The sequence below is a fragment of the Hydra vulgaris genome, chromosome 03 (assembly GCF_038396675.1).
Source record: "Hydra vulgaris chromosome 03, alternate assembly HydraT2T_AEP".
In the NCBI taxonomy this organism is placed as follows: Eukaryota; Metazoa; Cnidaria; class Hydrozoa; order Anthoathecata; family Hydridae; genus Hydra; species Hydra vulgaris.
In genome coordinates, this window is record NC_088922.1 from 38,920,208 (window position 1) to 38,931,176 (window position 10,969).

At 29.1% G+C, this 10,969-nt stretch overlaps 1 long non-coding RNA gene across 2 annotated transcripts; it reads right to left on the bottom strand.

Annotated features, from left to right (window-relative positions):
* Nucleotides 1-7,185: 7,185 nt before the first annotated feature.
* On the bottom strand, nucleotides 7,186-10,969 carry LOC136078134 (uncharacterized). 2 transcript variants are annotated; one of them, XR_010637558.1, is made up of 6 exons: nucleotides 10,521-10,738; nucleotides 9,539-9,811; nucleotides 8,739-8,837; nucleotides 7,927-8,083; nucleotides 7,559-7,621; nucleotides 7,186-7,473 (listed from the first exon to the last, which is right to left on the bottom strand). It is a non-coding gene; the product is annotated as an uncharacterized LOC136078134 (long non-coding RNA). The 2 variants fall into 2 exon arrangements; XR_010637557.1 differs by having other exon boundaries at nucleotides 8,739-9,811; nucleotides 10,521-10,969.

The window sequence follows — 10,969 nt, forward strand, 5'->3', positions numbered from 1 at the left end:
GCCATAGCGCAATGGTTAGCTATTCGAGCAGCCATAGCGCAGTGGTTTTTGCACTTGCCTCAGAAGCTAGAGATCCGTGGTTTAACGCCATCTCTGGGAGAATTTTAGAACATCAGTAAGGAAGAGGAGAGATCCGTTGTTCAACGCCATCTCTGGGAGAATTTTAGAACATCAGTAAGGAAGAGGTGAGATCCGTGGTTCAACGCCATCTCTGGGAGAATTTTAGAACATGAGTAAGGAAGAGGAGAGATCCGTTGTTCAACGCCATCTCTGGGAGAATTTTAGAACATCAGTAAGGAAGAGGAGAGATCCGTTGTTCAACGCCATCTCTGGGAGAATTTTAGAACATCAGTAAGGAAGAGGAGAGATCCGTTGTTCAACGCCATCTCTGGGAGAATTTTAGAACATCAGTAAGGAAGAGGAGAGATCCGTTGTTCAACGCCATCTCTGGGAGAATTTTAGAACATCAGTAAGGAAGAGGAGAGATCCGTTGTTCAACGCCATCTCTGGGAGAATTTTAGAACATCAGTAAGGAAGAGGAGAGATCCGTTGTTCAACGCCATCTCTGGGAGAATTTTAGAACATCAGTAAGGAAGAGGAGAGATCCGTTGTTCAACGCCATCTCTGGGAGAATTTTAGAACATCAGTAAGGAAGAGGAGGCGTGAATTTCCTTTTAAATGCTCTTCCGCGGTGCTCTGTGATATGACCACAAGGAGTTTTTAGGAAAAATATAATAATTAATAGAAAAGTTTTAAATGAAATTAAATGAAAAAATATAGTAAATAATTTCATTAAATGAAATAATATAATAATTAATGAAAAAGTTTTGAAATTTAAAACGTTTAAAAAGGTTCAAATTGAATTTTAAAGCTTTTAAAACTTTAAATCTTTTAAAACTCAATTCAAACCTTTTTAAAAGTTTAAAACTTTTAAAATTTTGAAAACGTTTAAAAGTTTAAAGAGGTTTAATTTGAGAATTTAAAGGTTTTAATTGTTTCAACAACCATGAATAACACGGATCCTGATAATGCCACTTAAATGGAGGTAATCAATCAAGGTAACCTGTTGCTAATTTGTGCGCAGAAAATAATTTAATTTGGAAGTTTAAATTACGTGAAATTTTGACTTCATAGTGCGACAATAAAAACACCTGCAAAATAAAAACCACTTTGTGTAATTTAATAAAAATTAGTGCAAATGTAACATTTGGTCTCACCAAACTTTGGATAAAATTTCAGCCGGATTGGTTAACTGGTTAAGGATATATGGCAGTTTTAACTTATATTTTGTTAGTTTTTTGCTACTTATACCTCAAAACGTCACTGATTACTATGAAATTCGGTCACAATTCAAAATAATGGTTACACGTGTGTTCTACTATGTAATACCAACAATTTTTGTTATAATAGTTTTATTGCTGCAACTACCATTTTCATTTTATTTAAAAACTTTGGCATATAAAATTCGCCGAATGGTCGCACACGAACAGTGTACGCCTGAGGGAAGAAATGAAGTACATTAGAATAAAGGAGAATTGTTTTTCGAACAAAGCATATTTTGACAGTTGTCAAGACAAAAATAAAGATTAATAGAGGTATATTTAAAAATAAATAAGACAGACAATGCACCTAAACAGTACTAAGAATAATAATTAATAATAAATTGTTTAATAAACACTAATATGAACGAAGATATACAAAAAATATATCACCAAACAAAAACTGATAAACCAAGAAATTGATTACAAAAATAAAAAATATGCGTACAACAATGAAAGGCCTCAGAATGGAAAAAAAAAACAGTAATGCTGATGTGTAAAACATAATTTGTGTAGTGATAAAGTAATAAACATCTCCTCAGAGCCGCGTCTATTATTACTGGCGTTTCGATGAGGATCAGCACTTATAACTAGTTTATCCCGTCAGACAACATCATCGCCACTTAGGCCTATTCCATACTGCAGCAAAAAGGACTCACTACAAATAGCCAAAACCCAATCATTCCCAAATTTGTAAAGCACCAATATTTTTTTGATAACATGATATAAAAAGTGTAGATCTACTAAACAAACAAAAATAGAAATAACTAAATAAATCAATTACCATTCTACCGAAAGAAAACATAAAACCACGATGAATTAAAATTCTAATAGAAACACAAAAATACTAATAAATATATTTTAAGACATAAAACCAAATAAATACTTTTATCATAAATAAACCCAAGACAATCAGAAAGCAGTATGCCTCATTAAATTTTTTTTTAAAGTCAACAAAACAATAACAAAACAAATAGTCTTCAATAAACTCTAACGCTGTCATAGATACCTCATTCGTAATTTGTTAACCAATCAAAAGTGTAAGAAAATAAGCAACCCGCGTAACCCAAAATCATTACAATAATTAAATAATCTATTAAAGCGAGAAAAAAAAAAAGTCGCACAAAAACCATTTAAAATGTCACCCGCATAAATGTAAGCACGTAGTGAAGGATATAAGAAATTCTATGAATAATAATAAAAGACGAAAACTGTGCATATGATAATTAAAATAAAGCTGTATAATGAATGTAAGATAATATAAAATAAAAATTCCTTGCTAATAGTAATAATATGAAAATCAGCAGATAAATAATATATTAATAAATATTGTAATAAGATTAACTGAATACTGAAATAAAACCAGATAAATTTTAGCTAAATAAGTGGTTAAAAAATTTTTTTGTGTGATATAACAATGATATAAGTCGTGATATAAAAACGATGTACGAAGCGGGAAAAAATATTGTTTAGAAGTAAAGTTTTCTCTACGGTTTGAATTAAAAGTAATTTTCTAAAATTACTTAAGAGCTATTTAAGCATTCGTAAACAGTATGTGCAAATTGATGTATCCTCTACAACAAATTTACTAGATATAACATGTGGTGTCCCCCAAGGGTCTATACTAGGACCACTTCTTTTTCTCATTTACATCAATGATCTTTATAATGCCTCAAATTTAAACACAGTAATGTTTGCTGATGACACAAACTTTTTTTTGTTTAGCAATAATATCATAACACTATTTAATGACATAAACATAGAGCTAATTAAAATTTCAAAATGGTTTAAGTCTAATAAGTTATCAATTAACATAGAAAAAACTAAATGGACTCTATTTCATCCAAAATCCAAAAAACATCTTTTGCCAAATGATATGCCTCAAATATATATAGATAATATTCAAATAAAACAATCAAAAGTTATACTTTTTCTTGGTGTTTTTATTGATGAAAACCTTACGTGGAAAAATCATATTGAAACCTTGCGCAACAAAGTTTCAAAAAATATTGGAGTACTGCGAGTAAAGCGAGAAGTTTTGTAAATAGACACGCATTAATTCAACTTTATTACTCACTTATTCAATGCCATCTAAATTATTCAAATATCGCATGGGGCAGTGCTAAAAAAAGTCAATTAGATCCTCTTTATCGGCAACAGAAGCATCTAGCACGACTAATAAATTTTAAAGATCGTTTTACTCATGCAAAACCACTTTTATTCAAAATGAGTATTCTTAATATATACCAACTAAATGTTTTTAACACTCTTTGCTTTATATTTAAATGTAAGATAAACATAGCTCCAATATCTTTTCTAAATTTATATGCAATAAAGCCCAAAAACAAATAGGATCTAAGAAATGACAATTTTATTTATCAACATTAGTCGCATACAAATTTTGGAAGGTCTCTTATATCTTATCGCGGATCTTTTTTTTTTTTTTTTTTTTTTTAAACATCTTTGCTTCTAACAAGGCTGCAAGCAGCCACTTATTAAAGTTGGAAGTTACTGTAAGAGAAAAGATGAAGATTGTAGAGCAAGATAACGATTGACGGACGATTTAAAAGATTGCAAATTATATGAATCAGGAAAGCAAGATGAAGGAAGCGAATTCCAAAGAGCTGATGTTCGAGGAAAAAAACTAGACGAATAAGCGTTTTTGGAGCACTTAGGAACAGTCACAGAAAAAGGATGACACTTAATTGAATGACGAGTAACACGAGAATGAATTTTAGTAGATGGCACAAGAGACGCTAGCTCTTTCGAGCAGTGCCCATTATAGTATTTGTAGAAAAGAGAAAGAGAAGCAACATTACGACGATGTGATAATGGTTGGAGGTTGGCTGCAAGAGCAGGTCCAACTATGTTTACAATGCGTTTTTGCACCTTGTCTAAAAGAGAAAGGGCATCATTAGAAGATCCGCCCCAGATATGGCAACAGTATTCCATACAAGGCCGGATTTGAGATTTATAGAGGTAGAGAATAGAATCCAGAGTAAGAAAGTGGTGAGCTCGATAAAGAGATGCAACCTTAGCAGATGCTAATTTTGCAACCGATTTGATATATGGTTTCCAAGAAAGATTGGAAGTAAGAGTTAATCCTAGAAGATGAAGAGTAGGTGACTCATCGAGTACATCACCGTTCATAAATATAGGAAGATCTAAATTATTGCGATAACGATTGGCTGAAAAAAATTGAGTTTTATCTGAATTAAAGTTCACCAGCCACTGTGAGCCCCATGCTGTAGCAGAAGTGAGATCCTTTTCAAGCTCAAATGCCCCCTCCAGGCAATCAGAGGGTGTTGGTTTCTTATCACGACAAGAATAAATGGTAGTATCATCAGCAAACAATGCCACCTTAGATGTGAGAATATCTGGAAGATCGTTAATGTAAATTAAAAAGAGTATAGGGCCAAGGATAGAACCTTGAGGAACCCCTGAAGTTACAGAATAAGAAGAAGAGTGTTGTCCATCGAGGACAACTTTTATGCTACGATTGGAAAGGAAGGAAGCTTATTTGTGGAACCAAATAGTTTTAAAAAATTTTGATTTTTCCCAAAGTTAGAATTTTTCTTCTTTCAAAAACAAACTGAAAAAAGTTATTTTCTCAATAGAAAATATTTTCGAGTTCTTCTGATCTCGTTTCTCTTTTATAAGTGTTTCTAAATGTAATTTAAAATATTTGTTTTTATTTTTTTATTGTTTTTTTAATCGGTACTTTATTTATATGACGGTTTTCATAAAAACGGTATTTATTAATTTCAAATATTTGATTTTATTTTTTTATTGTTTAGTTAAACGGTGTTTTATAATTGAGGTTATTTTATTTGTATGAAGGTTTTCTTAAACGGTATTTACTTTTTATTTTATATTTTTTTGAAATAATTGGTTTATAATTTTTGTATTGTTAAACGGTTCTCGGTGACAGGATCTTATGATCCTCTTCGAGTTTCCGTGTTCTTCATATATTATGTACCAACGATACTTTTACCAGAGAATATTGTTAAATGAACGAAAAAAAAAGTAACTTTAAGACCATATCTAAATCGAAATTTCCAAAAAGTAAAGCTTTCCCTCGGTCCGAATTAAACGTTATTTGAGACCATAACAAAACATCAATGAAAAGTCATTCATCAACAAAATACGTCAAAAGCCGCTAGTTTAAAAGAATCGCTCTTATATATATTTATATGAACCCTAACATGAAAAATCAATCTCACATGATAACCACATATACATAACATATAAATCTGCATCTATATTCCAACCACATACTATCTATTAAAAGAAAATATTACCTAAATAAGAATGAGTTCAAACAAAGAAAGCATGCAAACGATGTAAACAGGCTGTATGTGCATAAGGGTGTATAGGTGTAATGCGTAAGTCCGTGCTGTTTATGTCGTTCAGTAGAGTCTTGTGTTGTTAGTAACCAGTCTAAAAGATTTACTGATTACTATGAAATTCGAGTTGGTATTACATAGTTGAAACGCGAGTGTTCTACTATGTAATAACCAACAATATTTATTATAATAGTTTTATTGCTACAACTACCATTTTCATTTTATTGGCCGAAGGTTGATTTGTTATTTAAAGCGTGATTTGACTTGGCTAATGCATTGCGGGAAATTATCAGCATTTTCTAAGGTATAAGCTACTGGCAAAATGCATGAAAATGTTTAGAAATGGTTGAAAAGCTTTTATAGTCAACATAAAAAAATATATAAATTTAGATAAGATAACTAAAATAATTGACAAATAAAAAATTTGGAGGGGCGGTCAAAGGAAAATCTTATGAAAGGAAGGTAGTCCTTTGAAGAGCAGTAAAGATCTTTCGTAGAAATATGTTGTCAAATAAAATTTCTTCTAAATTTTTAATAAGTATGACAAGTGTCATTAATTTAAATAATTATTTCCTTTAAAGAAAAGAATTATGTAAGAATTATTTCCTTGTAATTTAAGTAATCATTTCCTTAATTTTAACTTAAAAGAGCAAACCACTTCAATCTTTAGGAGCAGAAGATGCCAAAGCAGCCGTACAAATTGTATCTTGAGTTATTTCCAATAAAGAATTATTCCCTGAAGGAACTATTAGACTTAGTGAAGGCCTGCCAGATGATTTTGATTCTGCCAGGCCTCCACTTACAATTATCCCAGATAAATATTTAAACTTAAATAATGTTTACATATATATTCAAAGAAAATCTTTAAAAAAAAGGACAAGATAGGTTTCGGGAAGTATATTTTTAACAAGTTTCTAATCACTTCAAAAACAAACAACTTGAAATTTTTAAACAAAATTTCTAAACGAAGTTTAATATAAAGATAAAATATTTATGTCTCGGTTTCAGGTCAAAGTAGTGCTCAGCCACTATTAAGCGCTCCAAAATTGACAACTCTAGCTTTTGTAAATGTACAGTTAAATACGGGACTATCAAACAAGGGATTAAAGAAACTAATCAAAACTGTAAACCAAACATCAAGCAGCAAGATCCCAGTAGGCACAGCGACGTGACAAAAACGTGAATTTCACGTTATTTTGGCACGTGACAATTAGGTGACTTTTTGGTCCCCATGAAATGACCAATTCACGTGATTTATGGACGTGTTTTTCACGTTACTTTTGGCACGTGATATTTAGGTGACTTTTTGGTCCTCATGAAATGACCAATTCACGTGATTTATGGACGTGTTTTTCACGTTACTTTTGGCACGTGATATTTAGGTGACTTTTTGGTCCCCTTAAACTGTCTAAAAGACGTGCTTTTTATGTTAATTTTGGCACGTAATATTTAAGCAATAACTATGCTTTATAATTACAATTATAAGTGTTTGGATTCGTGTAAAGAAAAAAAACTCATCGTCGAGGAAATACTTTAATACGTATTAAAATACATGGTTTTATTAGTCAGTATATTAGTTCTTGACATAAAAATTTTTAATTTGTAATAAAAGCTTTTGTTAAAATATCCTCCTTATATCCAATAAGTAATAAGTACGAAGTCGTAGATCTGCAACTTACGAAGAGCACGCTTCAAACTTATATATCTATTCTCCCATAAAAGCACGCTTCAAACATAATCTAACGAATCAGTCGATATTTTCTTCTATAAGAGCACGCATCAAACTTCATCTAATGAATCAGATTTAGCTGAAAAGAAACGAATAAAATCTTAAATAATAATATGATTATTTAATAATTATCTTAAATCACAAACTTTTAAAACAAATCTTACTTTGAGAGTTGCTAACTACTTTTGGCAACAAGATTTTCTAGTGTGTTATTTGTTTTCTTTTATCTAAATCATTAAATAATTTTAAGAAAACATTACTACATACAGTGTAAAAAAATAAAAGTCATTTGCCTTCTAATTTTATACTCTGATTGCTAAAAAAGTAAATAAGTATTTAATAAAAAAAGATGTAACAAAAAAGTCGACAGATGATTAAAAAAAAAGAAGTACATAATAAAAAATACAAGTTTAAAAAAATTTTTTTTATCTATATATATCTATATCTAATATCTATCTATAGATTTATCTATATCTATATCTATATAAAGTTAATAACTGATAGGCGTGATTAGAAAAAGACCTGTACTCACCTTATGTTATAACATCTGTGTACTGTGATAACATGATAATTTGTTTTCTTTGTTTTCCATCTTCTTATATTTGCATCTGTTTCTGCATTAACTTGTTCATACATTAACTCACTAGATGCAAAGGTGACAGCCCACAAAGTTGCTTTAAATGAGTAATCTACAAAGTTTTGAACAGCATTAAATGTCATTTTAGAATGCACACAAAAGTTAAAACAATTTATATAAATGTAATAGTTATCACATAACCACAAAGCATTATAGTGGGGATTTTATATCATGATTTTCCTTATCCATGGTCAGATTTTCACCTTGAGGCGCCTTTTGCTGTGGAAACATTCACCACGGCTAAGGAGCCTCATCTACCCCTAATTATATATAATATATTAAGTATAATACTAAAAATATGTATAATAAAGTATTGTCAAATTAGGTCACCAATAAATACAGAGTGCTGAAAATTCAACTCAGAATCAAGTTGCATTCTCCAACAAGATATGAATTAAATCAAATTCTTACTACAGAGTGCGATCACAATAGTAGACAAAGAGAGGGTAAAGTGAAATTTAAAGTCAAACTTTAAAAGTTAAAAGGTTATTGGGTCTTACTACAGAATGATATTCCTAGGCAATAACATAACAATACCATTGGGTCTTCCTAGTCAATAATATTTTATGCAGAACTTATCATTTGTCATGTAGCCTAATAAATTTAATATTAAATAAGTTATAATAACTTATTTATTATCAAATTAATTACATTGACAAATTTGACAGTCTAAAATAATATACAATATGGTAGAAAAAAAAGTATACCTCGTAGTAGGGTTTGATCTTTTGCGTATTGCAATATGATAATTATCTGCCATAACGTTACACAATTTTGAACTAAGCTTTATAATATATTTATTAAACCTAAATTGATAAAACTTAGTTATAAGATAATATGTTTGGATAAAATATTATATATGTGACATTTTATTTTTGTCAAAAATGCATTGCGAAGTTATAAGATATCTTACGCCCTACTTTTTAAACTAATTATTATAAAATTACAATGCAAAATAATTACATTATTGTAAAAGTAAAATAAAAAGTAATTACAATAATGAATATATAAACTACATATTTCATGTAATCATTATATTTAAAATATCCGGAAAAAATTTACGGAAAATATCCTGAAAAAATTCAGAATATTTCCCCCCTCATTTTTCCCTTAATTTTGCATTCAGCCAAGTTGTTTCTCAATTTTTTAAAAAATTTTCTTAATTTTTGTATGAATGATGACTAAAACAACATAAAAACAAATAGATGAATAATATATACTTGTTATATGTTGTAATATAAGTTGTATGTATGGAACTTGTAATATAAGTTGTATGTATAGAAAACTTTTCGGATATTTGGAAAAAGATAAATTTCACAAAAATATCTGGTATTCCGGGAATATCCCGAATAAGATAATCCCTGAAACTAAATTATAAAAAAATAGTAAATAAAGAATATCTTTCCAAGTTTCTAATCACAGGTTTTTATTATGAATAAAAAAAGTTCCAAAATACACAATATTTTGGCAACGTAACATTCACGTTTTAATCAAGTAAAATTGTCACCTGGACAAGGTCACCTAAAATATACATGATTGAAACATGAAGAAGGAAATGGGGTAAGAGCAGGCATCAAACTTTATCTAATGAATAAGTCAATATTTTCTCCAATAATAGCTCACAACACCAAATTTAGCTCAAAAGAAACAAATAAAAACTTAAATAATAATATTAATATTAAATAATCATCTTAAATCACAAATTTTTAAGACAAATCTTACATGGTGAGTCACCAACTGTTTTGGCAACAAGATTTTCTGGTGTTGCTATTTCTTTGATCTAAATCATTAAACAATTTTTAAAAAAGCAATGCTATACTTGAGAGAAACTTGCTTTACATATTGGAAGGTCGTCAACATTGAAAGATAAGTAAAATGCAGTTTCAAATACAATAGCATCATAATTATCTTTTTGTGGGGAAAACATCGAACAAATCCGCGTTAATAACCTGTTTTATATTGTACATAATAACAATAAAAGTCATATAATATATATAATAATAATTTCATATAACTCGAATATATATAATCATATAATATTCAAATAATATAAAAAAAAGAAATAAATAAGTATTAACCCTTTTTAACAAGTAAAGCACGAGATCAAGATGTCATATATTATAAAAAGATAAAGTATTTAATAATAATATATACATATATCAATAATAAATAACATAACACATTTATTTATTGATATTATCTTGGATAAATTCTTTAACCTTGTTGATAAAAACCAAATAAAGAAAGAAAATCTATTTTGGGTTTTTATCTAAAAGACTCTTGAGTAATAATGCAGAAGTTCTAGAGACATTATTATTGCTCAAGAATCAAGAATAAGTTCTGCTAGAACTTATAATTTCTCCATGTAGCTTACTTAATTTGATATTAAATTCGTTATAACATAACTTATTTCGTACTAAATTAAGTAAGGAAAATGGACAAATTCGCCAGTCTAAAATATTATATCATAAAGTAGAAAAAAAGCATACCTTGTATTTGAGTTTAATCTTATTTGTGTGGCAAATAGGGACGGCAAATAGGGTACTAATTTATTTAACTTAATTTGATATAATTTAGATATTAGATATTACAACTTAAATGCATCGCGTTAAAAGATATTATATAGACCAATTTTTTTTTTTTAATTATGATAATACTACAATAAAAATTAATTATATTATCATAGAAGTAAATAATTATAACTAATATAATGAATACAAAAACTATACTATAAAAAAATAATTAATATAATAAAAAATATTATTTCACATTTCTTATGCCAGTTTTTTTTTAAAATAAAAAAAGTTCCGAAAGACGAGATATTTTGGCACGTAACTTTCACGTGACTTTCACGTAAAATAGTAACCTGGACGAAGTCACCTAAAATACACGTGATTGAAACGTGAATAAAACGTTGCGTGCCTACTGGGAAGACACA